This window comes from Passer domesticus, chromosome 1 (genome assembly GCF_036417665.1).
Source record: "Passer domesticus isolate bPasDom1 chromosome 1, bPasDom1.hap1, whole genome shotgun sequence".
NCBI classification, from domain to species: domain Eukaryota; kingdom Metazoa; phylum Chordata; class Aves; order Passeriformes; family Passeridae; genus Passer; species Passer domesticus.
The window spans coordinates 113,190,151-113,215,837 of NC_087474.1; the positions used below are offsets into that span (position 1 = coordinate 113,190,151).

Genomic DNA, 25,687 nt, shown 5'->3' on the forward strand with positions numbered 1-25,687 from the left:
CCCACCAGCCTTCCACATAGAAGCTTTATTTAATAAAGCTGAACAAATTAACTACAGCCAGGACAAAGAAAAACAAGACAATTTTATATCCATGAACATCTTTCCCTGAGCCCAAATTTTCCCAAATTCACTGCTTTTTAAAATTCCTCCATATGTGGTTTCTGTAAACACACCAGCCCGTAATTTGCACAGGCAAGACTTGTTCTATGTTTTATTATTCTTCTTATTATTTTTATTCACAATTTACTATCTGTGTGATGGGTCTGATCCTCAAAATCACATGGCTGTCCTTCTGCTCGAGACTCCCTGACTTGCAGCAGTGTTTTCAGATCATCACAGAACAGTGTTGCCACCCATGTTTATGTAAATAGATGTTCTCACATTTTTTGCACCACTCCTTCAATGAACATATTTAGAAAAAAAGTCATGCCTTTAAATGGTTACAATAAGATACTAGGAGAAGGTCACAGGTGTTGCTAATTAAGGGGAAAAAGATATCCAGTGGGAAAAGGTTGGAATTTACAAAATTTACAGAATTTACAGAATTCCAAAAATTGACAGAATTCCTCCAGAAGTCATAGAGGTTTGGGAGAAGCCAAATGGCCCACTTCAGGTTACGAACCCCATATTTTTCCCTTTTCCTTTCTCTGCTTGCCAAGGAGGCCCCTCAGCATCCCGTGTGTGTCTCTTAGAGGCTGTAGGTCTTGTGCAAGCCATGGCTCAGCGAGGACCAGGGACCTCTGGAGCAGCAGCTCCCATCCCACCCTCTCCAGCTGAGTGCCCTCCGGAGGGGAAGAGCCGGGCGGCTGCGGCACGGCTGGGTTTGGAAGGAAAGGCTGAGCCGGGGGCAGAGGATGCGCCGCGGCCGCCAGACCAGGACGCGCCGAGCGCTGAAGGAGAAGAGGAGAAGGCTGCTCTGGAAAAGGTATCTCCCTCCATCTGTAGCCGCCAGCAGCCTGCGATCGAGTCCGGAGCTGTTTGCCTTGTGTGCCTGCTCCTGGCAGGCTCCTGCCGCGCTCCATCAGCTGCTCCGGTGACTTGGGAGCGCTCCCGGGCCGGCTCCGCCCGCTCGCACCGCTAGAGGGCTGGGGCTGGCGCCCGGAAAGCGGGAAAAGCTGCGGAATTCCGCCCCTGGCTTTCACCTACACGCGTACCAACACAAAGCGAGACTTAAGAGGCACTGCTAGGTTTTCTTCTCTTCGTTATAAGTTTGCCTGGATATTTCTTTCTGTACAGTCGGCATATCAATCCCTTATAAGAGACGTAGACCCAAATTCTGGGGACAGATCTCTGTGACTTCAAAGAGACCTGTCAGACCAACACCCATAGAGGTCTTACATCCGTGATTATCATTGGGATTTGGGAGATTTTGTGTGTTTATCATTCCTGCTATACTTTATAAGATTAAGAAGTCTTGCTTAAGTTGGCTCACTCCTGGAGAAAGAAAAAAAATATGATATAAAAATAAAGGCAAACCATAAGCAGAAACTAATTCTCCTACTGCATGTGCACAGAACCACAAGGAGTGGTTCACCCTCCTCAGTTAAATTTGGTGCTAATATTGCCAAACAGGTGTAACTGTGGTTGTACCTGTCTCACATGTTAACCATCTAAGCAAGGGCTTCAGTCCCACTGTCTTACAACCACAAGGTTTCTTCTCCTGAAGTACCTTCACACTCAAAATAGAAGTGACCATTATTAAATGGATTTAAAAAAGCAACAACAAAAAAAAAAAAAAAAAAAAACAAAAACACAAAAACAAATAAAAATATGTAAATCTCTTAATACATATGTTAAGTGACTATTTTCTTCACACAGCAGTTAGGGAGATGATGTTGCTTACAGCATCATTCCAATTCAAAGAAAAACCCCCAAAGTTTGCTTACACTGAAAGGAGATTTCCATTTGTGCAAAAGACAAGAAATAAGCCAAGCTATTTATTTCAGGAAACAATGCGTTCACCTCTGTTACAAGAACGGTATCAATATAGTGATATCCATCCATACCCAGAAAATTGGGACATTTAGTGACTACAAAAAAATGGTCTGGGAGGAAATGAGGCCCAGTGCAAAGGACCAAAATATGCCAAAAGTAACCTCACAGATGTTGCAAAATCAGGGGAAAAATCAAGGAGCACGACACAATTTTGAGGGGAAGAAAGGAGAGACATGGAATGGATACTGAAATAAGTATGAATTCTAATAAAGGATGAAAGTGACAAAAGCAAGACTGGCAGTTAAGGGCTTAAATCAAATACCGAAGCAAGCTAAAATCTATTTGTGACTCCCTTTTTGACCACAGCTTCTCTCAGGTATTTATTTCTGTGTCTTTCACACTCAGTCTCCTCCAATCCCCACAGCTACAATTTTATTCTCTTTTATCCCAAGCCCATTTTGGACTCAGAAACTGTAAGAAACCATCTAAGCTGTTCATCCTAGGCTGTCTGCTCAAGAACTGGCAGCCTCTGTCTTCTCCCTTCATCCTAATTTTCTAGCCCATTAATATGGCTTCATAGCCACTTCCACCATGTAGAAAGGCAGCCCCCGAGTCCCTCTCTTTGGCTGATCTGCTCAGCCTATAAGTCTTCCCTGCCCCAAAGTCACAGTGCTCAGTGTCCTAGCAAACCTTTCAATCTTTAGCTCTTTGTGGCTTTCTCAAAATCCCTATATCGGTAGGTCTTGTGTACCTTTCCCCTCCAAATCCTTTACAACAGGTTATTAGAAACTTCTCCTCCCCCAACATCTGCCTCCCCCAAGCCTAGAATTGTTAGTTTTCTTCTTTTCTACCTTGTCCTGCTGTGGGGACATCTTTTTGCTGCCTAAATCCTGGGTACCAATGGAAAAGCCCTAGACTGTCCAAAAAAACCTCCCAGTCCTGGCTCTAATCATTATGAGTTGGGGGATGAAAATGAAAAATGACTTACAGATTTTTTCAAACTTTTTAAAAGATGAACAGATTTTTAATAGAATGGCAAAGTGTACAAGACTAACAAATATCTTGCAAAGAGAGCACGGAAGGTCTCCTGCTTCTCAAAAGCAAATACACAGGATTTTAATGAGGAAAAATGATCCTTGTTTTTGCCTTGTTTTTGGAAAGGCTAATCAATCTGGCCTATTATTTCTAATTAGACAAGCCAACTTAGTAAGAAACAATCCAATCAGTTTCTCCAGAAATGTAGATGTGTAAGGATATTTATGCATGCCTGTGCAACAGTTTGCTCAGTGATGGGTATTTTTTTGTACACTGCTTCTGATGTCCAGGTTCTGCCTTTCCATCTCCCTTTATGTCCTTACTCCTCCACGGCATCAGTTTTGCTTTGCTGTTTTCTTTCCCTCTTTCTCAGAGAGGTTATTTCATGACAGAGGTGACCGTCTGCCAGGTTTTGATGACACAGGTGACCATCCAATGCAGGTTTCTATGGCTCCAGGTTTTGTATCCCCTTCTTCCCTTTCCTCAAAGGCTACAAGCAACCACGATTTTCCCAAAGCAGAGTATCCTGCACAGAACTGTAGCAGTCCAGCAGAGTGAGAATGTCGGATTGTGAGCTCTTGAGGACAAGGACTATACTTATGTTTCTTGGATATATTGAAATTACTTTGCCACCTACATAATGGTTAATAAAATGAGCAGTGGTGTCAATACACCTTCTCTTTGCTCCCTTTTCTGAAAGCTATTGTTGCTTATATTACATTGCTAACATTGACTTTACAGCACCATTCCTGTCTTTATTGGATTGAGACTCATGACTTTTTCAGCACCATTCATATAAATGTTGTTATAAAATCAGAAGAATAAAAACTCTTCAGTTCCATGAAGGAGATACAGTGCGCAAAGCACTTTTATTCCAGTCATATTGATTTCAATTACTTCTGTAACAAGACTGTTACCTGACATATAATACAGCCAAAATGAGACTTTAGAGTTCACCTGCAACATTTTGACTTTCCTTTGCTTGTATAAATAACCATTTAGGTAAGTTTGCTAAGTTTTAACACCTATGGATGATGATGAAATGCAGGACATACAGACTAGATGAAGTTTCAGAATAAATTACATATTATAAGGCATTTTCAGCACTACTAAATTAAATCTATATATATCTTTTGTAGACACATACAGAAAATACTGTTTGTGGAAATGAAAGACATGTAATGGTTGGATCCAGACTTCTTCATTTTGGATAGTTTGGATAGTTCTTATTTACAACTTGAAAAGAAGACTTTCTGAAAAGTGTTTGTGATTAAGATAATTTTATTTTCTGGTTTTAATGTAGATCTTACCTTCTCTCTTAATTCTTTGTAATCCACTGATTTGATATTTATCTTAATTCTCCTCATGATTCTTAGGTATGAGAATTAGTAAGTTAAAATGTATGTATTTCCCTGCCAGAAGAAAAATTGCCTAAAAAGTGCCTTCTTTCCTGAATTTCCTACAGGTTATGAAATCTTCCCAAGGAAAATGCTACATACTTTTATATTTTGTTATAGGCAGGGTTCTGTTCACTCTTGCAAAACTGTGGAATTTAACAAGTTTTCTCCTTGTAGAAGGTTATCATCTTCTAAAAAAATTAAAATTAAAAAATAAAGTTAGCAATATGCCTCAAACCATAACATAAACAATTGTAAATTCCAGTTTTTGCACCCACTGATGATTAATTAATGTCAGACTTCTCTAATGTCAGTAATGGCAGGTTTAGCAAGACATATGCAATTCATGTGCTGATTCCATTAAAAGCTTCCCACACTTGATAACTGATAAAGTGCCCCTATCTCTGTTGCCAAAACTTTCTCCTTTCTACTTCCTCCAGCAGCTCATGAGAAGTTAACTTTATTATTACAGACTTTTAAAATACAATGAAGGGTAAATTGAATGTAATATGAAAATTCCAAACATAGGAAACATTGTGCTATGCTATTATTTGTAAATTTTAAATAGTAGAAATTTCCATTCTCATTGATTTGCAACTGAGCTGAAAATGCAAGAGAAAATACAGATTCAAAACTCAGCTTGCTGCAGAGCACATAACTATTTTTGTCTGTCAAATAAAATGTCTTCATAGGCCTGTTGCTAGTATCAAAAGGGAAGGGAGCAATAAATACTAGGAACTGGTCAAAAAATTGGGATCAGCAGACAGAATGAGCAGACTTCGGTAAGGTTTGTGACACTGTCCCCCATAAGATCCTTACAGTTTATGCTGGAGGAGCAGACAGTGAGGTGACAAATGGCAGAACATGTGACCCCAGAGAGTGGTGGTCAGTGGCATGAAATCTGTGGTATGTCAGAGGCCAGTGGCTAGCAGTGTATCCCTGGGATCTAGTCCCAGTCAGACCCTTCATTATTGAAGAGCATTAACAGCAGGTCAAGTGAGCTGTCTTCCCCTCTGTTCAGCACTGGAGAGGCCACGTTTGGAGTACTTGGTCCAGTTCTGGTCTTCCCAGTACATGAAAGACAAGGACATACTGAAGAGTGTCCAGCAAAGGCCACAAGGATGATGAAGAGACTGGACCATTTGTCCCATGAGGAAAGGCTGAGAGCTGGGGCTTAACAGCCTGGAGGAGAGAAGGCTCAGGGAGAAATAAATAATGCATAGGAGCAGCTGAAGGGAGGGTGCAGAGGAGATAGAGCCAGGCTCTTTCCAGCGGTACCCAGTGACAGAACAAAAGGCACTGACTAAAACAAAGCATGTACCCTCTTAATATCAGGAAGCATTTTTTTTTTTTTTTTTTTTTACCGTGAGGGTGAGCAAGCATTGGCCCAAGTTGTCCAGGGAGGCTGTAAATTCTCCCTCCTTGGATATATTCAAAATCCATTGGTATGCAGTGCTGAGCACCTTGCTTCAAGTGGCCCTGCCTGTGCAGGTGTTTGGACCACATGACATCCAGAGAACCCCTTCAGCCTTAGCCTTTCTGTGATCCTTTGAGTCTCTGAAAATTTCAAATTAACCTCCTAAAGCTGATTTAGTATAATGATAAGGACATAAAACAGAGGATAAAAGTGCCTGCTACTGGTGTCAACCATAATACCTGTTGCTTAGTAGCAGGGTTATTACTGTCTTAATTTGAACTGTTTATCTTGCACTTGTGCTATTGCACTGTGTTTGGCATCTTCAGACAATTACTGTAAATCAGTATATTCTTTTGTTTGTCTCCTTTAAATCTGTATGATCTATGAAGGCTATCTAGACAATGTATTTTCCTTGTCTGAGTGGCTTCAAAAGGGAAAAATATTAGTTTCTGTTTTTTTCTTACCCCAGATTTACAGGGTTGGTCTCTAGAGAGGTAACAGGAACAAGTGAGAGTGGCACTTAAAGAACTGAGTCTTTCTGACAAAGTTTCAGAAAAGCCAAACCAAAGATTAAAAAATACTCTAGCAGCTTGAGAGACAAACCAGCTGGCAGGCAATGTAGAAAACTGAAAATATTCCCATTCTTAATAACCAAACTAGAAAATACACTGAGGAAAACCCATGTTCCTTTTCATTTTTCTTTTCTACTTGGATCATCAGTTCTCATGATCCCTAGGTGAGGCAAAAGGCTGTAATGACTATTGTCAGGAGACAGAGCTTTAACACAACATATTAGAAATTCTAGAATAGGACTGCAGTGTCAAAGCAGACAGACCCCAGTAAATCCCTTAAGCTGTGCTAGAACAGACAAGCACACACAAGCAGCAGTGCATGAGGCTCATGTGGTTCTGAAATTGCACTTCTGATCTTACAGGCTTACCAAAAAGTGCCCGACAATTCATCCTCTCACTTTCAAATGGACTTTTATCCTGCAGCTATGATGGGTCCACAAGAGAATTTAGGCATGCCATCATTTTTTTAAACAAAGAAGAAAACAGCAGTTCATAAATAGAAAATGTTAAGTTCACTCTTTCACTTAAAATTCATTCAGTATGCAAAATAATTTTAACAAAACTTTGCAGTAATTGTCTATGACCTTATACTACAAAATTTTAAATAGATGTTTTTTATTATAAATTTTAGACTACTGAGTTTTGCAAACCTATTCTAGTCTAAAATTTTAGTCTACTGACTTATACAAACATATATGCACATAAACCTATAGAAATCAAGTGTCCAGACAGAGACTTTCACAGCATTTAGATAGTTTGCCTTGTTCATCTTTAAAAATTTTCATAACAAAGATAGCTGTCAGAGAACTTCCTGAAAAATTGTAAAAACTAGAACTCATTTTTATTAAGGGCCATTCAGTCAGTTCCAGTGTCACTTAGCAATTTGGTGGAACGTTGCAACATACAAATTGTCCTTCAAATGCCCCATGCTGGCACAGATTCCATATGAAATGACTCATGTGAGATCAAGACCCAGGGACAAGTACAGGGCAGAAGATGTGCAGTACAGACCTAAGACAACTCTGCTGTTCTGTATCTATATCTTACTCAATGTGTAAGAAGATGGTGATGGCAATCAGTTCCCACAAGATCCTTTCAATTATAACTGTGGCCTCACATCCTTTTGCCAAACCAGAAACTCCCCTGTGAGCAGATGTCAGACAGAAACTCCAGATTTCTAGCACTTCAGCTGTGCCAAACTAGGAAGCAGAATAATAACATTTTGCTTTTTTCCTGTGTCTTGCAGTCTAAGCCAGGTGTGAAGCCTTAGCCTGCCACAGATTCACTGCTGGGTTATTGGAAACACTTGTACACAAATTTAGAGAGCCACAGTCCCAGCTTTGGCTTGTGCTACCAACAACCCAGGGTTTGCTTTCAAAATGAGGTATGGACATTGTGGGGAAATTTTAAAAAATCTAAGAAGATGCTGTAATAGTCCTAACTGTGTGGTTTTACACTTTGCATTAATTACCCACTCTTTCAGGGCATCCAGACATATTGGCTCTAAGGTTGCTCTACTTTTTCTAAGTGCATGAAGAATCTTAGTCCCTTCATGAGTTGCTCAGGGTGGAATATTTATCCGCCTTACACTCCACCTTATCATAAATCATGGTAATGGTTGTGGAAATAGTCCCTGCAGGGTGCCTTGAGGTGTAGCTGACTCATGACAGAACATTACTTTGAAGTTTTACAGTTGTATTTTATTTTTCAGGGAGTAAACAGTGCAACTGCAGGAGAAATAACACTTTTGAAAAGAAGTGCAGTAACGAGGGCCAAATGCATGTGATGTGCAAATAAAACAAGAAATTAAAAAGCTGGCTTGTAACTTCTGGGTACATCTTGTTGCCATGGTGCTTCTAGAAACCTCTTCCTATCTGCTATCTGCCTAGTTTTCCCAGTACCATTAATTGCTCAGGCCTTAGGAAACTGGAATTGTCACTCAGAGTTGGGCTGTGGGATATACAAATTATGATATGCCACGCTCTGCATTCTGAATGGGAGCCTGCTTCATTTATAATTCACTAAAAGGTATTATTTTAAGAATATTTTTCAAAATAAGATTATAAATTCAGATTGTGCTGTTTGTTTTTATAATCTAATGATGGGCTTCTTACCTTTCAAAGTCTGCATTGTTTTGTGTCAAGAAATCACTTTCTTAAATATGTGCAATGTGATATGAAGCAATTAATTTAGTCACTAAGACCTGACTTTCCTCTTTTAATCTTGGACTACTGTCAAAAACATGAGAGGAGGGCCTTTCCATGAAGAAATCTATAATGAACAATTAGGCATTGCTCTATCTGAGGGGAACTTCGACAGATGGGGCGAGTTACAAGAAAATTAATAAAAATTTCATACAGGCATTGTACTTGTCATCCCTTCCTTAACACTGATATTGGTAAAGGCTCATCCAGACAAATGTATCCATTCATTCCACATGACAAAAGCAGAAATACAGAAGTACAGTTACAACAAACCCAAAAAATAATCCAACTGACAACAGCAGGTTTTACAGAAAGAAGCCCAAAAAGCCTTTACAGCTCAAACAATAGAAGATGCTGAATACCACAGGCTTTCTGCTTTTTTAGTCAGTTTTTTTTCCACATTGCTGGGTACAAGGAACTGATAAAGTAAAGAAATATAGAGGCAAAAGAACATAAAAAATTCCAAAGGTGTGAAGTGATAAAAGGTGTGAAAGACCAAAGGTGTGAAACAGAAATAGGAAAGATCTCCCAAAAGAAGACAGGAAAGAAAGCTCAACCATCAAGCATTGATTGAGAGGTACTATTTCATTAAAGGCTACGTGCAAGGTAGCTTTACTTGAAGAGAACATGGGAACAAGAGGAGAATAATTTAATTTGAGAATAATAAGTTGAAAATTAGGTTTCATCTCCCCTTAAATTACACAGAAGTTATGATCAGATGCAGTTAGCATTTGGGAAATAATTTGAAAGGGGACAGTGGTGCGGATTGACTGTGCTGGTGGCGTGTTGTCCACCTTCTCTTGAGCAGTGAGGGGTCAGGACACACACCCAGGGCAGGGTGGGATGCTTTCTCCTGGTACATTTGAGACAAAACTGGTGTGCTCCATATGTTCAGTTCATTAATCATTATTGCACAGCACTGATTTTGGTCTTGAAGACACCTATGCATTTATCTATCTGAGGTTATATTGCTACTACTATTTTGATGTTGTACATGTACCAGGAAATCAAAGTTACTCTTGACATCAAAAGGCTCATTATGACAAACAAAATTACATTTTTCCATTCATTATGACAAACAAAATTACATTTTTTCAAGTATTTATGTTGCAGTAATTACACTGTCACTAACCCGCTTCTCTCCACATTTTTTCACAGAAAAATCAATTATTTTCACAGCTTAATTAGCAAGAAATATGTCAGGATAAAGTGCTTGAATCATTGTAAATTATTGTATTCATTCTTATCAGGATTTTATTTGTCCTCAAAATTAAAAGAGGATATTAGCTTTGTAGCACTTCCATAAACAGGCTGACAAGTTTGCATTCATAAAGGTACATTTCATTTTCTCTGTGCCAGAGCTTCTTTTCATTTGCAGATAACTCTACAATTCTTGAAAAGTCTGAACTGAAATTTTGAAGCATAGGAATATATTTCAAAATAGTTTTTCACACATACCTTCACACACAGCTTTCAGACACACCCAGCTACTATTACAGCTGAATATTTTATTTCTTTCAGGGAAAAAAAGTGGGACTGTGACAGAAAACTACCTTTTTTTTTTTTTTCCCAGCATAAAGCATGCTGAAAATCTTACCTTGAAAAGAATACACCTTTACACTTTGGAGTTTGCACTTAATACATAACAAAGCGGTATCTTTCATGCTAAATATATTGCTTTTAACTTCTGCAAAGTCCTAGCTGAGTATGACTTATTTTTTGGAAAAAAACCTTGTCTCACACGTGTAGCAGAGAAACATTCTAAGTTGTTTCTTCTATTCACTCCATGAAAACCACTTGTTCTGGGCTAAGTAGGACATTTCCCCACTCTGGATCATGTTTGCACTAGCTTGGGGTAGGTACATGGAATCCATCCCCTTCTGCCCAAGTCTCTGGGTTGGCATTGTCACATTGTACTGCCTGATCACACCCTGCTTCTCCCCTGCTTCACTTATTGCACCAGGCAGGGCATCACTGGGGGCTGAGAGGGAAAATGCCAGCTGCAGGATCCTGCCTTTTGCATGCAAAATCAAGGAGGCAAGGGAGAAACACGTCAGGAGACAGCTTGTGGAGAGCAGACAGTTTCCTTGCATATCAACTGCACCCTGCTCCTAAGAATCAGCTCTTTTCATTGCCTCAGATATGATACTAAGGAAAGGTACTTTAAGAAGCTCATTATCTGAGGGAACCAGTTTGGGGTCCTGGTGCCTGACGTTCTGAAGAGCACGGACAGATGTGTTAGCTGGGAATGCACTCAATGTCTAAAGTGAGGGTTTCCTCTGGAAAGTTTGAAATTAGATGTCCAAGGGAAGTGAGTAGGTTTTATACTCATTTCCTTGGCTCCCAAGCAATAAAAGATGAGATAATACCTCACAGGAGTTGTGAAAATTAGGACATAAATTATTAATATGTTACAAGATACATGGATTAGTTACTGGGACAATACAGTGACAAATGCCATTGAGAAGCATGTAAGGAAAGGAGCAATTCTGTCTATACACCAATGCACAAATAGCATTTGGTACATTAGATGTGAGGAGGAAGAGAATATTGAAGACTAGTGGAAAATAAAGGTTTTTGAATAAATCATTCTGATCTGAGCATCACTGTTGACAGCTACTAAATGAGGCAGGGCAACTATGGAAAGATTTAAATGTGCTTCGGTCTTCAGAGTGTAGGGCTAAATTAAGATTAGGTAGGTTGGTTTAATTTCAACATTTCTTGTCTTATTAGTGCTTGTTTTTTGAAATTTGATTAGTATCCTTAGCTCATGTTTCCCTCCCAAAAATGTTAAACTTCATGTTAATGATAAAAATGTCCTCCTCTCAGCAGTACTGTGGGTATTGAGGTAAAGAGATATAAAATACTTCTTAAATTTTTCCACTGTATCAAACTCATAGTACTTCACTATGTGGGGTAGTCCAATAGTTGCAGTGCTTCCTAGACACTTTCAGTAGTCAATGTCACTGAACTGCTATGCAAAATGGGCAACTCAGGAGCTCAAGAGCAATTAAAACTACTGATAACCTAATCAGGAAGTTGGATAAAAATTACCAAAATGCAATGGATTCATTTCAGAGGAATACTAGGATAATAATCAGAAATAGTCTTGATTTTATCTGCATAAATTTCCATCTCTTCAGAATTACAAATAGGACTATACAAAACAGTTTTTAAAATCACTAATTGCTCTTATGCATTCTACTCCAATTATAATTTAATTTTAAGCACCTTGCTTGAAATCTTCTGAGATTTACAGTTACATCTGGTTGAAAAAATGGAATAAAATTCTCAAAAATGCTGATAGTATTCTCTTACTTACCTTTTGTGTCCAGCTAAAATAAAATGAATGGTATCTAGAGTGTTGTTCATAAGCTTTCTTTTTTTTCCTTTATTGTTTTGATCAATTTGCCAGTTTTCAAAACTTTTTTAATAGTTAAAAAATGTCACTGAGTGGCAGGATAAAGATTTACATTACTTCCTTTATTTACAGGACTGTTGGATTTACTTCAGAAGTCAGATGGTTTTCAAGAGTTGCAGAGTGGCAAATGGAAACATGAAAGCCTTTTCTTTGTAAAATTCTTACCAACTGATTTTATTTACTGACAAAGAGGCAAAAGTACTAATATTCATGCCCTTTAAACCTTTAAAACATTTTTAAAAATGTATTTTCTCAAAACTATTTCACTCTCTTAAAATAATGGGGCAAAAGAAGCAGGGCTATTTGATTATTGTCCAGAGTAAGCTGGAATACAATATTTTCACCAGCTACACATCCACTCTCAAGAAAGTCTCTTTCTATGATATTTCTTGAATTCTGGCTGTAGTAATAACAATTATAAGGACAACTGAATAATGAGACAGAAATTCAATTCAATTTAAAGTACCAGGAAGTATTTGACTCCCAGTGATTTGGTTGAAGGCTGGTCACAGAGTTTCCATGAATTTCCACACTTATCTATTGTGCTTTTAAATTTATTTTTTTATTTGCAACAATATATTTAATTTTAAAAAATATAATGGAAGATGAGGAAAAGCAGATAAATGAAGTAAGAGTAGTTGGGTTATGCATCCTACAGGGGAGCACAGGCTGACTCTAAAAGATAAATCATCTAGAGGACAAAGTATGTTCCTTGCTGGGAAGTCCCAGCAACCTATATACTGCACACTGGCACCAGATTCTTCCTTCCCAACATAAGCTCTCACAAGTTTTGCTTATAATCAAGACAAAGTGATAGGAACAGAAAGCATAAGCATTAAGTGAGCTGAAATTCCAGTATTATACTTGTTTTTTGTCTTTTTGCAGAAATATATGTTTGATGGAGAAAAGGGGACTGAGCATCAACAAAACACTAACCTTGAGCAAGTGAACTCACCTGGCCAGGTATTTCTTATGCTTAGAACATTTCATAGGGAAAAAAAACCCCTCATGTTTGATATATCCTCCTAGGAACTTTGGTGCATGAGCACCTTATATGTCTGTTTCTTCTTGAAAAACTGTTGCATAAAAGCCAAAATGTTATTCAATTACTGACCCTCATAAAAAAAAAATCTTTGATGTACTAAGGAATGTGTTTAATGGAGGAAAAAAATTTATGTTTTTCGGGGGTAGGAACAAAAGCCTTATGCTGTAAAGACAGTTTCTGTGTTTATATCCACATGCAGGAGTCTCCACATATTGAAAAACATGCCAGCTTGTAAATGTATATTTCACTATCTGATGTAGGTTTTAGTTTAATTTGTTAATTGAGTCAGCTGGGAACCTCAAAAGCACAGAAAATAATGAAGTAAGTAATTCTACTGCTTAAAATTCAGCAAAAAAGTCTCAAATTCTCAATAGCTCAATTCTTACACAGACATTTGGTAGGACACTGGACAGACAAATCATCGTGGAAGTCTGTAAATGCAGACTCCAAAACCCTGTGAGTCAGGATCAGGCTTCACACATGTAACTACAGCAGCAAATAGTGAGCACTGGGCAATTCCAGTTGTGCAAAAACTAAAACTTTAGGACTAAATTAAACTAAACTTTGGGATCGCTTCTGCATTTAATGGCCATCAGATGCTCTAAAATAATATAGAGTTGAATGAAGCCATAAGGAGGGAACTTTAAATTTGAAATTTAAAGGCAGAAATAACATCAAAATATGTATTAACTTTTCTTTTTTTTTTTTTTTTAAGTTACTGTTTATTTTCTGACTACTTAACTAGGGTCTCTTTTTCCCTCCCTTCCCTTAGCATCTCTGTGCTCTCTCCTTTCAGGAGGATACTTCTGTCAAGCTGCATGTCTTATTCATAAATAATCATAAACCAAAGTATTTTAAAAATACTTCATAAAATCTATATGCATTTTTTAACACCCACCAGAGACAAAATGCTGATTTTTTTGCCAACAAGTGGTCACCAAAAAACACTTCCCAAGAAGAGCTGCAAAAGCTTTCTGGGACAATATGAAAGAGGAGAAATAAAAAACAGAGTGCATCAAGTTCAGGGAAATGTACAGAGCTGTACAACTGGATGAGCAGAGGAGAATAGCTTAGTAGCCATTATTCCCAAGCAGGGAAATTCTGTGCTTACAGGGAGGTACAGAAACATTCTGTGCTTACAGAGAGGTACAGAAACATCTTTGAGTGGTGCTGCTTTATAAAAACAGGTGTTGTTCAGAGTGTCAAGCTAAAATGAAGATGAGTTGTCTCTTACTTTGTGCTGAAACCCCAAGTGCAGGCATATAACCACTAAAATGCCTGAAGAATGAGTCTTATGTTTTCCTGCTTGCCATAGAGAAGGAGCAAATAATGCAATTGCCACACAGGTGGGTTCTCATGCATCATACAGGTGCTGTGTCTGTAGGCAGCCCTGGTGCCTTAAGCACAGTGAAATCTTTTTGAAGAAAAGTGAACTTGAATCCTTTGGGAATACACGTGGGAGCAAGGAAACACAAGCTCCAACAGAGACAGGAGCACTCAGAATTTTATGTAGCCTCAGCTATGTCAAGCATCCAGCTCCAGTTGATGTTAATGCAGTTGATGCAGTTCTTGCAGCTAGGCAAGTGTTGTTTAATGGAAAACACATCAAAAAATATGAAATACTGAAGTGCTGTCTTGAATCATCAGTTCTCCAACCTCTTTTTCTACTTGTCTGCACAAGATAGCTCTCCTAATAGTTTAACATAGCAAAAAAAATGCACTCAGGCAATGCTCAAACCTTGCAGGTTTGTTTGTTGTTGATGCTGGTTTTTCCTTCCTTAGTTTTCTCCTCCTTTTAACTGCGAGATGCTGGATCCCATGGTGGTAGTAGAATCTTACTTCACTTAGAGTCACAATGAAAGATCTCTTCTTCCAAGTATTGCCATAGTCTAGCTCTAAGGAATAAAGAAACTTTCTGCATGAACAGGGAGGGAAGGCCAGAAGCTCACTGAATCTCTCCTGCATCTCCTCATCATTGTCTGCTTCTCTTGGAAAGCACTCAGATATTATTGTGGCAAATCTGCAGATGACAAATATTTTGAAGTAGCCATACTTCCAAAAATGCACTAGTGTTGCTTTTCCCATGTGTGTCATCTACATGTGTTATTTTTCACAATTGTTGCAGGTTTATGTCTATTTTGCAACATTTATAACTAACATGTTTCAATTTAATGACTTCTCACAAAAAAGCTGCCCCATTTTCTGTGCTAAATCTCTGGGAGAGGGATCTATGACAGAGGGGTGTATTGACACCACTTCTACAGGAAATTAATTTTGGTTGTTTCCCACTAGTTCAAAAAACTCTATTTAGTGATCTGCATTTACTTTTATTAAACTAGGAACAAATCCTATAATAAAAATAATCTTTCTGTAACTATAATTTTTCATGTTTTGGGTAAAATTATCAGCAGAAATAACAAGTTTCCAAACTATTTGGCTCTTGCTAAAATTAGATTTAGATGTGAATTTAAATTAGAATTGGATTTAGATGCTACGGTGAAATGAACCTTATTCAAATGCAAATTGAACATGAACCAGCAGAATAAATTGCCTTGTAGGTTTCTGTTTGCCTCTAATGATCCATATTACACCATTTTCCTCTTTCAGTTTTAGCTCTTATCACTTATGTAGGTACAGAAACACAAGAACAAAAACACTATGAGGAAATTTGTTAAGTTATAGATAATAGATAAAACACTAAATAAATCACAGGTATAGCAGATCCAGGATCTGAAGATTTGTAGATTCTCACATTTATAAAGACTTGTTGAAGAGTACTACTGCCTCTTTCATTGCTTCTCAAAAAATGATTAATTGCCTGGGGAAAAGTTGTCAAGATGGCCACTGTTTGTGTCCCTTGAAGTTTCTTTATCCCTATTTTAGACGCATGCCTTAAGGCATAGTTTTCATACTAAACTCTACAAGATGGTAAAGTGGCAATGCAGAAATGCAAAAAATTTACAAATAAAAGAGTAACCAAGTTCAGTTTTAAGGTGAATTTTGTAGATCCTAGCTAGGCAATAGGAGGATTTATTTTCTTCAGATCTGCATATATAGAAACCAAGTAGGAGGTTAGAAAGGGAAAAATTCAAACCCTAGGATTTTGTTTTGATTTATATATTCTCTACTCCTTTCTAAGAATGTCTTCAATAAGGGAATATTTTTAAACTGTTTTTTACTCTTTCTACAGAAAATTAGGCATTTTATTAAAATATTTCTGATTTTGTGTTTAGATTTGCTTTAATTTAGGAACAGTTAAGAGCTGCACTCATGGCAGAAGTATGTATAACTATTATGAGGAACATATTTTCCCCGCAAAAATTTAGGCTGCAAAAACTGATAATTCTTTTCTCTCCATGTTATCTAAATGCTAACGACCTTTCCCTCCTTTCATTGTATTAAATATTAAGAATTAAGAGGAATAGAATTCTAGACAAAGCAAGCAAGCGCCATAGTTTGTCTACAGAGGACCATCAGACGTGATAGACTCATGGGAAGGATTTACCAGTTTTAATTCAGTTTCTAAATATGTTCCATACTAAATGAGGGTTGTATCTACAAGAGATCTATAATCTTCTAGTCCTTCTGAAGATAAATCCACAAATATAGTCATTGTTACCTGTAAGTACAATGGGTTTCTTTGCCACTATCCCTTTCTGAGGTGGGGCAGGTAAGATGCTCATGGAGACACAGCACACAGAGAAATTCATACACAAAAAGAGTGAAGAAAAAGAAAATGGAGTATGATTGTGGTTATTTTTTCTTTTTTTTTTTTTTCTGTTTGCAAAGACAGCAAGCATGAAGGCATCTGTGCCTGTCTAAATTCAGCCAAAACCATCTGCCAACAGGCTGCAGCTAAAGGGTAGAAAATCTAATTGTGACTCAGAGGAGTTAGAAGGGAACGTGGGAGAGAGGGCCCAGGCAATAAGCTGTGGAGATGTGTAACAGTTGGCTGAAAAGGGATGGGAAGCAGCAAAATGAATGGGGACCATCTATTCTTACCACACTTACACTACATGAACCTGATAATTAAATGAACAGTTATAGCATAACACACTGCAACACAGAGCAAGGTTTTTCAGATTCCAGCACAATTCCTGTGCTCTTCCTCCCATTTATACTGTCCTCCTCCACAGCTCCAAACCAGCAGAATTAAGAAACTCACGGCACAGTAAATTTGTAGTTCTGTATAGTTATACTTAGCTGAAATCAATGCTGGCTCCAAGTTATGGTGGCATCATAAACTATTTGATTGCCTTAACGGAATTGCTTAACATAGCAATTATTTATCATTTATCACATTACCTCAAGATATTCCTTGCTATTGATTGTACCATCCTGTGCAATTTAATTTTATGTTTTCTGGATTAAAAACACGTAAGGGAAAAAAGCAGATTGGTATGTTTTTCTCTTCAATAGTGAATGTTTTGGGAGACAGAGCAACAAACAAGAGCATAATGGTTAAAGCCTGCTCAAACCAAAAGTATGGCCATTATCTGAGCTATCACAAGATAACTTCTTGTTTCCAATTGCCTGAGATAATATTGGTCTTTCCACAATGAAGTTTATAATTTTTATTGCAGTCTTTAATGGGAACACTATTAAACACAATGGGAACACTATTAAGCACAACTATCAAGAAGATGCATAAAACCCAACAACTCAGCCTGGGATGTTTTCTATAGTAGAGCATTTCTACAGCGGAGAAGACTTCAGAACTATTATATCTATATATGCATATCTACAAACACATATATATATGTAATAATTACATATATAGATTACATATATATCTAATAATATATATATGATGGCAACATGTATATAGTTGAATACAGTGTGTTGGATGCTCATCTAGGACTCAAGAAATCAGGAATTCTTTTTCAGCAAAGATAGTCCTTAAATACAAGGAATGCCACAGCATGAAGAAGTCTTGTGGCATCACTTGGTCTCAGATTTTTCATCTAAGAGATATTTTTCCCTGCTTGCTTTCCAAGAGTCACCATGCTGGAAAGTTCCCTGTTGCCAGAGTTATGGCACACACACAGCAGAGAGGGCTGATGACATGATGTAAACTTTCATCCCAGCACAGGGCTTGCACCTTCTGCATTGAGTTGAGTCACTGTTAAACGTAATTTATCTCTTGCATTTTCAAAAAGGTCTAATCTAGAAGGAAAATCACCGTGCCCACTTATGCCTCTGCTTCCCTGTCTCCTCCCTATATAAACGGCTCAGGGTTCAAGCTGTATGGAGGTGATCATCAGCAGAGTGTCTGGTACAGTGGGAAGTGAAGGGCTGCTGCAATATAATGATAGAGTGATAATGATAAACTTCACTTTACAATAATTTATTGGGTGTGTATCTGAAATCATTCAGCAAGAAGAGAGAAGGTTGACTTTTAAACTGAGAACAAGTTCTCCTAGATTGTCCCTTTCAGTCTTTAGTGTTGATCTAATTATAGGAAAGCTATCATTCTACCAGAAGCTTTAAATATCAGAAATGACTAACACTTCATAAGGTTACTGTGCTGGAACAGAACTTTGGAAGTCCTTTGCAGAAGAAGGTTACATAAAGCCAAAAAGTTCAAATAGGAACTTAGATTTGAAAAAAACTAGGAAATAAATACAGAGAAACTTATTTACTATAAATGTCTCATGGATTGTTTCTGAAGAAGACTTTGAGGATTATTATGTTATTCTATATTCTCTTCAACCAAACTCCTGTTTCAATTGGGTGTTTTTTCAGAGAAGCTGTAATTTCTCAGGAATGACATTCCAACACACTTCAAAGATAGACGTGTTTAGACCCACTGATATGTTTCATTAGAGGTTCTTGCCTCATTAGATGCTATTCATGAAAGTTTCATTATGGACTGAAAAATCCTGATGAAAATCTGCAGCATTAATTTTATTTTCTGTTCTATTTCCATTTATGTATCCTGTATGATGGCAGGTATAAATGCAATTCTGATGTTTCAAAAGACATTTCACTTCCACATGCCACTTTGGAAACAGTGGACCACCAGCTTTAAACCAATAAAAAAGTCTATGTCAATACTTAAGGGATTCTAAACGTAATAACCCTCTTTAAATTTTGTTATTCCTTTTTACCTGCTGATCAGAAACATTTAGAGGCAAAGCAGATACTGCTTTCATGTAAATTAAAAATCTCAAACCACAATTTTTCACAGATAAATCAATCAAATGAAAGTAAAAATCATTTAGGCACAACAAAATATACTAATGTATTGTAATAAGCTATTGAACTTTACAAATTGGAGTGATTCATTTGTCTAGTTACAGAAATGACACATCAATCATCTAGTCTGTTTTCCTTCAACTGCTAAAACAACAGTTGAGTCCACCATAAAAGATGCATTTGTTCTCTAATGCCAGGCTTTCACACTACTACTCCTTTAAGGAAATTAAATGTGCACAAACCAACTTACATTATTCTACAATATTTCTATAATATTATTTTAATCGTCACAGCTTGATTAGTTGAAATTATTGTAATTATATAGACAAATACTTTTAAAATTATTTAATAATTATTAATTATATGGACAATTTTGGAATAACAATTTTAAACCATTTTTGAAATATTTTTAAATAATTTTAAAATAATTTAATAATGGACTACTAATGAAATATACCCTACAATTCCAAGGCAAAATAGCATTGATGCTCCCTACGTTATGTGATAGAAGTGAAGATTTAAGTGGCAAATACTGCATAAATTTGAGTAATACCTGGTCTTTCAGCTGCTGTAGGCAGCAGAAGAATATTTATTTTGGTGACAAGGAGCTGAAGGAGATTTTAAGTAGAAGGGGCCAAAAAATAAATACACAGACAGGAAGCACTATCGAGACATTCTGCTTTTAGTAGGTAATATTTCATTTTCAAACACACAGGCTCAGTGATATTAGCACCATGCTCTAACCAACTGAGCTAATGATTTACATTCACTGAATAGATAACTTGCCAGCCTGCTCATCAGGAAAAAGGCTAAGCTTCTCAAGTAACAAGAGCCATAAAACATATGCTCTAATTGCAAATTCTTGTTTAAAAATTTTTGACTTCAGCATGGGCTGAAGAGTCTTTATGAATCCATGCCTGAAGTAAGAACCTGAATTATGTTTTCTGAAGAATTCAGCCTGAGTAGCCCTAGAAGACCTCAACTCTTTTGGCATTTTGTGTGTTTTGAATACCACAGCCACAAACCCGACACTCTTCCAGTAAAAGCATCTTTTTTTTTGTCAGATTTCTTGACCATGTCTAAAATCTCCCTTTCCACCTTTAAATTGACAAGGTGTCTATTAGAGCCAGGAGAATCCTTCCTGGCCTGATTGTCCATCCTGAAACTGAGTGTCTGAGTAGTGTGAGCTCTGGAATTTCCTTCCCACTACAAAAGATTTTCATAAGTGCCATGCCACTCTAAAGCATGAGATAAATGGAAACAGCTGTGATAGTTCACTGGCTTTTGCCTGACTTCCTAGATTTCAACACGGCTTTTTTTGCAAATATGAATTTCTAGATTCTTCCCTTCATTCTTGCAAGCAAACAGGGACTTTGTGCTTGTTTCATGAGATGCTCTGGAAACCTTACAGGTGTCTACCATATAAAATATAAGCTAGTGGATTTTACCTTCAAGGACAGTGAGGATTTTACTTTCAAGGACATTTTTACCTTCAAGGACATTAGACTTATTATTTAGGATCCTGCCCAGTAGGATCTTAAGTAGGATCTCTTGTCTGTTAGCAAGAACATGTCTCCTGCATCTGCTCAGTCACCACCTTAATGGTGTTGGTCCACTAGGTTTCTGAAAGGCATCATCATGCATTTGGCCAAGACCTTGCATTTCTAAGCAGCCCAGTGACACCAGAAATCAAACCTCATAATTCTCTGAAATAATAATAATAATTTTCCTTGTAATTGTCTGAAAACCTGGCTCTCAGAAATGCCAGAGCACACAGAGATTTGGTGGCTGGTCTCCTTGCTGACTAGCCTTTCTTTCTACTCTGATATATCTGTCTTTCTGTCTTTATCCATCACACCAAAGAGATCATTCCTTTTCCTCTCACTTCCGTTTAGAGGTGAACCACTAAGCAGGCACTGGACTAAAAGCAGAAGGAATACCATCATTTCCTCTTTGTGTGATAGCACTTTGAAAGACTTACTGACTTCCAATTTTGTTTGAAAAGCAAGAGCAAAGGCAGCACAATCCAGAAGACCTTTCAAGACAATGGACCTTGAGAAGAAGGACCTATTTTTCTTGAGATCCACACAAAGACATCTCTGTCCTGCAGCAAAACAGTAATTAAGGTGCAATCCTGACTTCAGTGCATCCTAGTGTTTAGCTTCAAGAGATCTAATCCAGAATGCTGGCCAATGGTACCTGGACGATTTTTTTCAGCAACTATGAAATTAGCATGCACATGAAATTAAAATAGAAATTCAATAAAAGCAACACCTTGAGAAAATATCAAGTGGTCATGGACAATTAAAGACAAACAAAAAAGAAAAAAACACAGGGCAATGTAGAAGTGGGTTTTTTTTCATTTTAACTGATTTTTAATTTACTGCTTTAATTTAAAATTTTCACTTCATTATTATTTTCTTCATGAAATTTCCATTTTCGCTTTAAAATTACATCTTTAAGGGGCTAAAAAGGCACAATTACGTATTTAGGTAAATACTGACAGATTTCTTTTGTTTAGTCTCAAAGGGAGAAATTGAAGTTTCAGTACAACAGAGACTTTTATTGAAACTCTCCAAAGTTTCTGCTCTGGCCTAATTTATTTCCCAGTTCATCCTACCAAGCTAAAAATCCATTTCTGATCCAACTTAATGGTTAGTCCAAGTCTGAGACATCTATCTCTTCCTAACCATTCCAGTGAGCCTTTGCAACTAATGTTTTACCTCAGATCTTACCCTTTCCATCTGTGCTGAGAACAACTATAATTTAGAGTAGACTTTGTGAGCATAGCCCAACTTTTCGGAAAGTTTAGCAGTACACTTTAATCACCAGGTTTGGGATAAGTGGATTGATTTTAACAAGGCATAAGATTTATGAAGGGATAAATATAGATTCTCAGGAAGAAAATATAAAAGTATGAAAGGCTATTAAACTTACAATGAAAGATCTAGGAGAAAGAGACATGGCAAGTGATTCATCCTACAGCTAAGTAGCATATTTTTTGTCTAGCACTGATTATGTCTATATCTCTTGGGAGGCAGAACCTGTACCAAAAAAAAAATAAATAAAAAGAAGAGGGTTTTTGCATTTTCAAAAGATACTTCTCCATAATATTTGAGAACTACCTTGGAAGCATTTATATATATTTTAATTGATGGGAAAAGTTTCAATGCCTAGGAGCATATAAACATTTTAGAGAGCAAATCAAGAAATGGAAACCTGTTTCAAAGAAACAGGACTCTCAAGAGCCTGCCAGGAAAACAGGTATATTACAGTATAAGTTATTTTATCGGGCTAAAGAGAAAGGAGAGATAAGTAAAAACATGAAGTAGGGAAAAGTGGAATCACTTTGGTCTTTCTGGTTTGCCACCCATTTTGTCATTAGATAGGATGTTGAAGGTGAAGTATATTTTAGAAGGCTACTTACTCAGAAGTGGAATGCTTTGTGACTGGAAATGAGAGTACTGCCACAAAAAGGATAGGGTAGAATATCAAATGTTCCATTAGATCAAAAAGACATTTATACCCTCAACTACTGTTGGAGATGTAAAAATGTAGTCCCTTAAATAGGCAAATGACAGAAACAAGTAGTGTGGGAATAAAGCTCTTGCAAAATGATAGCCTGCATTTCCTGTCTACTTCAAACATCCCTTAATGATAAATGCAGTGACAGTCCTTACAACAAGTAAAGATTTGATGGATTTTTTTTCATTACAACTGCCTTATCTTGTGAAGAGTCCTTACAAGAAACATTGAAATCCTACTGAGTAGCTAATGGAGGTTCTGAGAACCTGAGACACCACATTTTGCACAGCTTCTCAGTGGCCCAGGGGCACTGGAGTGATGCCACCAGAATTTAAGAAGCTGAGAATCAGATGAGAGCAGTGTGAGTCACACCAATAATTAGTAAAATGATCTTTTGTGAATGAAAATGCAGCAAATGAGGAATGTCCTCAGCATAGCATGAAAGTATTTTGTGGAGAAAAAAGGGCTTTCCTAGTTCCACATAATGGAATAAAGAAGAATGTAAATTAATTTCCCTTTAACTAACACACACAAACAAACAGATCCATATATATGGCTATTTTGCCCTGAGCAAAATTTTCCCCCAACATTTTCATATGACATATACATATTGTTACATACAGCAGAGGATCTACCATTGCTCTCTCAGCCACTCGCAATCTGCCCCGGCCTGAATTGTGAGACTTTATAGAACCACCTTTCTTGGGAATTCTTTATAAGTAAGCTGTGAGCTGCATTGATTCTATATTGTCAGTGTTAGCATTCACTTGGCTCTTGTGTTTCCTGAGAAAACCTGTCCAGCTGGGTGATGGAATGTATCAATCAACACGACACATGTCAAAACAATCCTGGAAAAATAAAAGCTACTAGTACCCATTAACTGGGTGGTTGCCAGCAACAGGAGAATTCATTGCATGCACGGTCTGCTCCCTGCACTCATCCAAGGTGTGTTTAGGAAAGAAGGAAATGGAGAGTGGACAGCAAGAATCAGAACTAGATCCTGTTTCTCACCTAGGCTTGGCCTCTAACCCAGCTCACCCGTGGGAAGTTTCTGCCTAACAAAATAATCCATAATAAATAAAAGCCAGACGGATACCCAGTACTCTTTACTGTTTGGTTGACATAGAGAACAATAATTACAGTACTTATTCATAGTGTAAAGGCTTATTCCAAACACTGTCATTAACTTTCTTAGTGATCAGAAAGCAAAATTTTTCCTGAATGTACATGATAGAGTTTTCATTGCAGTATTCTGCAGTAAAAATTCAAGTGAGGATATTAAACACACTATAAGGTATCACACATTATATTTTGCATAACATAATAACATTATATAATTTAGAAACCTTTACAACCAACAAAAATTTTAAAAAGTCTAAAATGCCAATATGAAACATATTCTGTGTGTGATAACATGACAGTCCTAGCCACCACTTAACCAGAATTATAATACCTAGAAAGAAGTCTCTTTTAGACCTCACACAACCCTTCAAGTCTTACTCCTTCTCCTGAAAACAGCACCAGAGAGCAAAAGTAAAGGACAAATTCACCCTCCTCTCTGTTTTTGTCTTGTTCTCTGGTTTTTATTTCTTAGAAAAGAGTGCACATTCTTAAAAACAGAAAGCCATTCACATCAAGCAAAGGGCAATGAGCCTGGGAATAGAATTGACAATGCCTTTTATAAGGCAGGTAGCTGTAAGATCTCACTGGCAAGTTGAGGAAAAGCAAAGGAAACCTTGGAAATCAATGAGGCTGAAAAGCAGTAGGAATCTGAGCATCCCAAATTTTAGAATAACTATCTCCAGAGTTACACCCATGAGGTCCTGCCCTTCAATATAAAACTTGTAAATACTACCCGTGCTCTCTGAATCAATAAAGATTGATGCAGAAAGAGATATTACTTACTGCAAAAAAAAAACTAAATGAGAGAAAAGATGTACCATTAAAATATACTTTTTTTACTTTATGAAAATACTCATAGCCTTGAAAGCTGGTCCCTCTCCATGTACATATTTAGTGACTTTACAGATAATATATGGAGTTATTTGTGCAGCCAATGAAAATGGCATAAGTTTACACTAAAAAAAATTGAATTAATAAGAAACATATTTGGCAAAAATAAAGCAATGTATATAACAGAAACTATACCTGGAAGCTATCTATTATCTTGTAGGTTTACTTCATTCACAAAAGGACCCCTTTGTTTTCTATTAGGGGTCTTTGTCTGGACTTAAAATAAATTGGAAAGACCTGCTTTGTTCCTGGGAAGCACATCCTTGAAGGCAGACCTGAATCCCTGAATCTAAATTATATTTATGTAAAAAAATGATGCTGCATTGAAGCAATATTGTTGTGGTAGGGATGCTTTGAGTCTGTACTCACAGGTCAAGTCAGGTGCTGAAGGAGTAGACATCTGCATCTTCTTACTACAATTGACACATCAAAGACATCATGAAAGATTAAAAGTCCTCAACATAACACCACAACGTAAATCTCAAGAATTCTGTGATGGAGAGATTTTTGAGGGGTTGAGGACTTATACCTTACTGGAAGCATTAACTAAATAATTCTTAGAAAGTCTAGCACCCAATTGAAGAAAAACAAAGTGTTGGGGCTTGTAATATTCCTGATTGTACAAACTTTTATGTTTTCATATGTGCCATCAACCATGATTCTCTTCAGATGGAATGCTACAACAAACCCTAAAGTCCCCATTGGGAGATGTAAAGTAATTTTAAAATAAGAGAACAGAATTTAATATAAGCTCTTGATGCTTACTGCTTAGGGTCTTTGAAAATTATAAGCACATTAAACTGTTGGTCTAGTGTTATTAAACTAATATTTCATTTTTATTTTACAGTCTATGCTTTAGAAAAGCTTTATGAACTCTCAAAAAAAGGACACTCCCCCACCTCTTCAAGGTCCTCCTCCTCCAGGC

The 25,687-nt window shown here is 37.2% G+C and overlaps 1 long non-coding RNA gene across 1 annotated transcript; it reads right to left on the reverse strand.

Moving 5' to 3' along the window:
• Positions 1-371: 371 nt before the first annotated feature.
• On the reverse strand, positions 372-25,687 carry LOC135289210 (uncharacterized). Its single transcript, XR_010351987.1, has 3 exons — positions 25,662-25,687; positions 25,132-25,175; positions 372-1,434 (listed from the first exon to the last, which is right to left on the reverse strand). It is a non-coding gene; the product is annotated as an uncharacterized LOC135289210 (long non-coding RNA).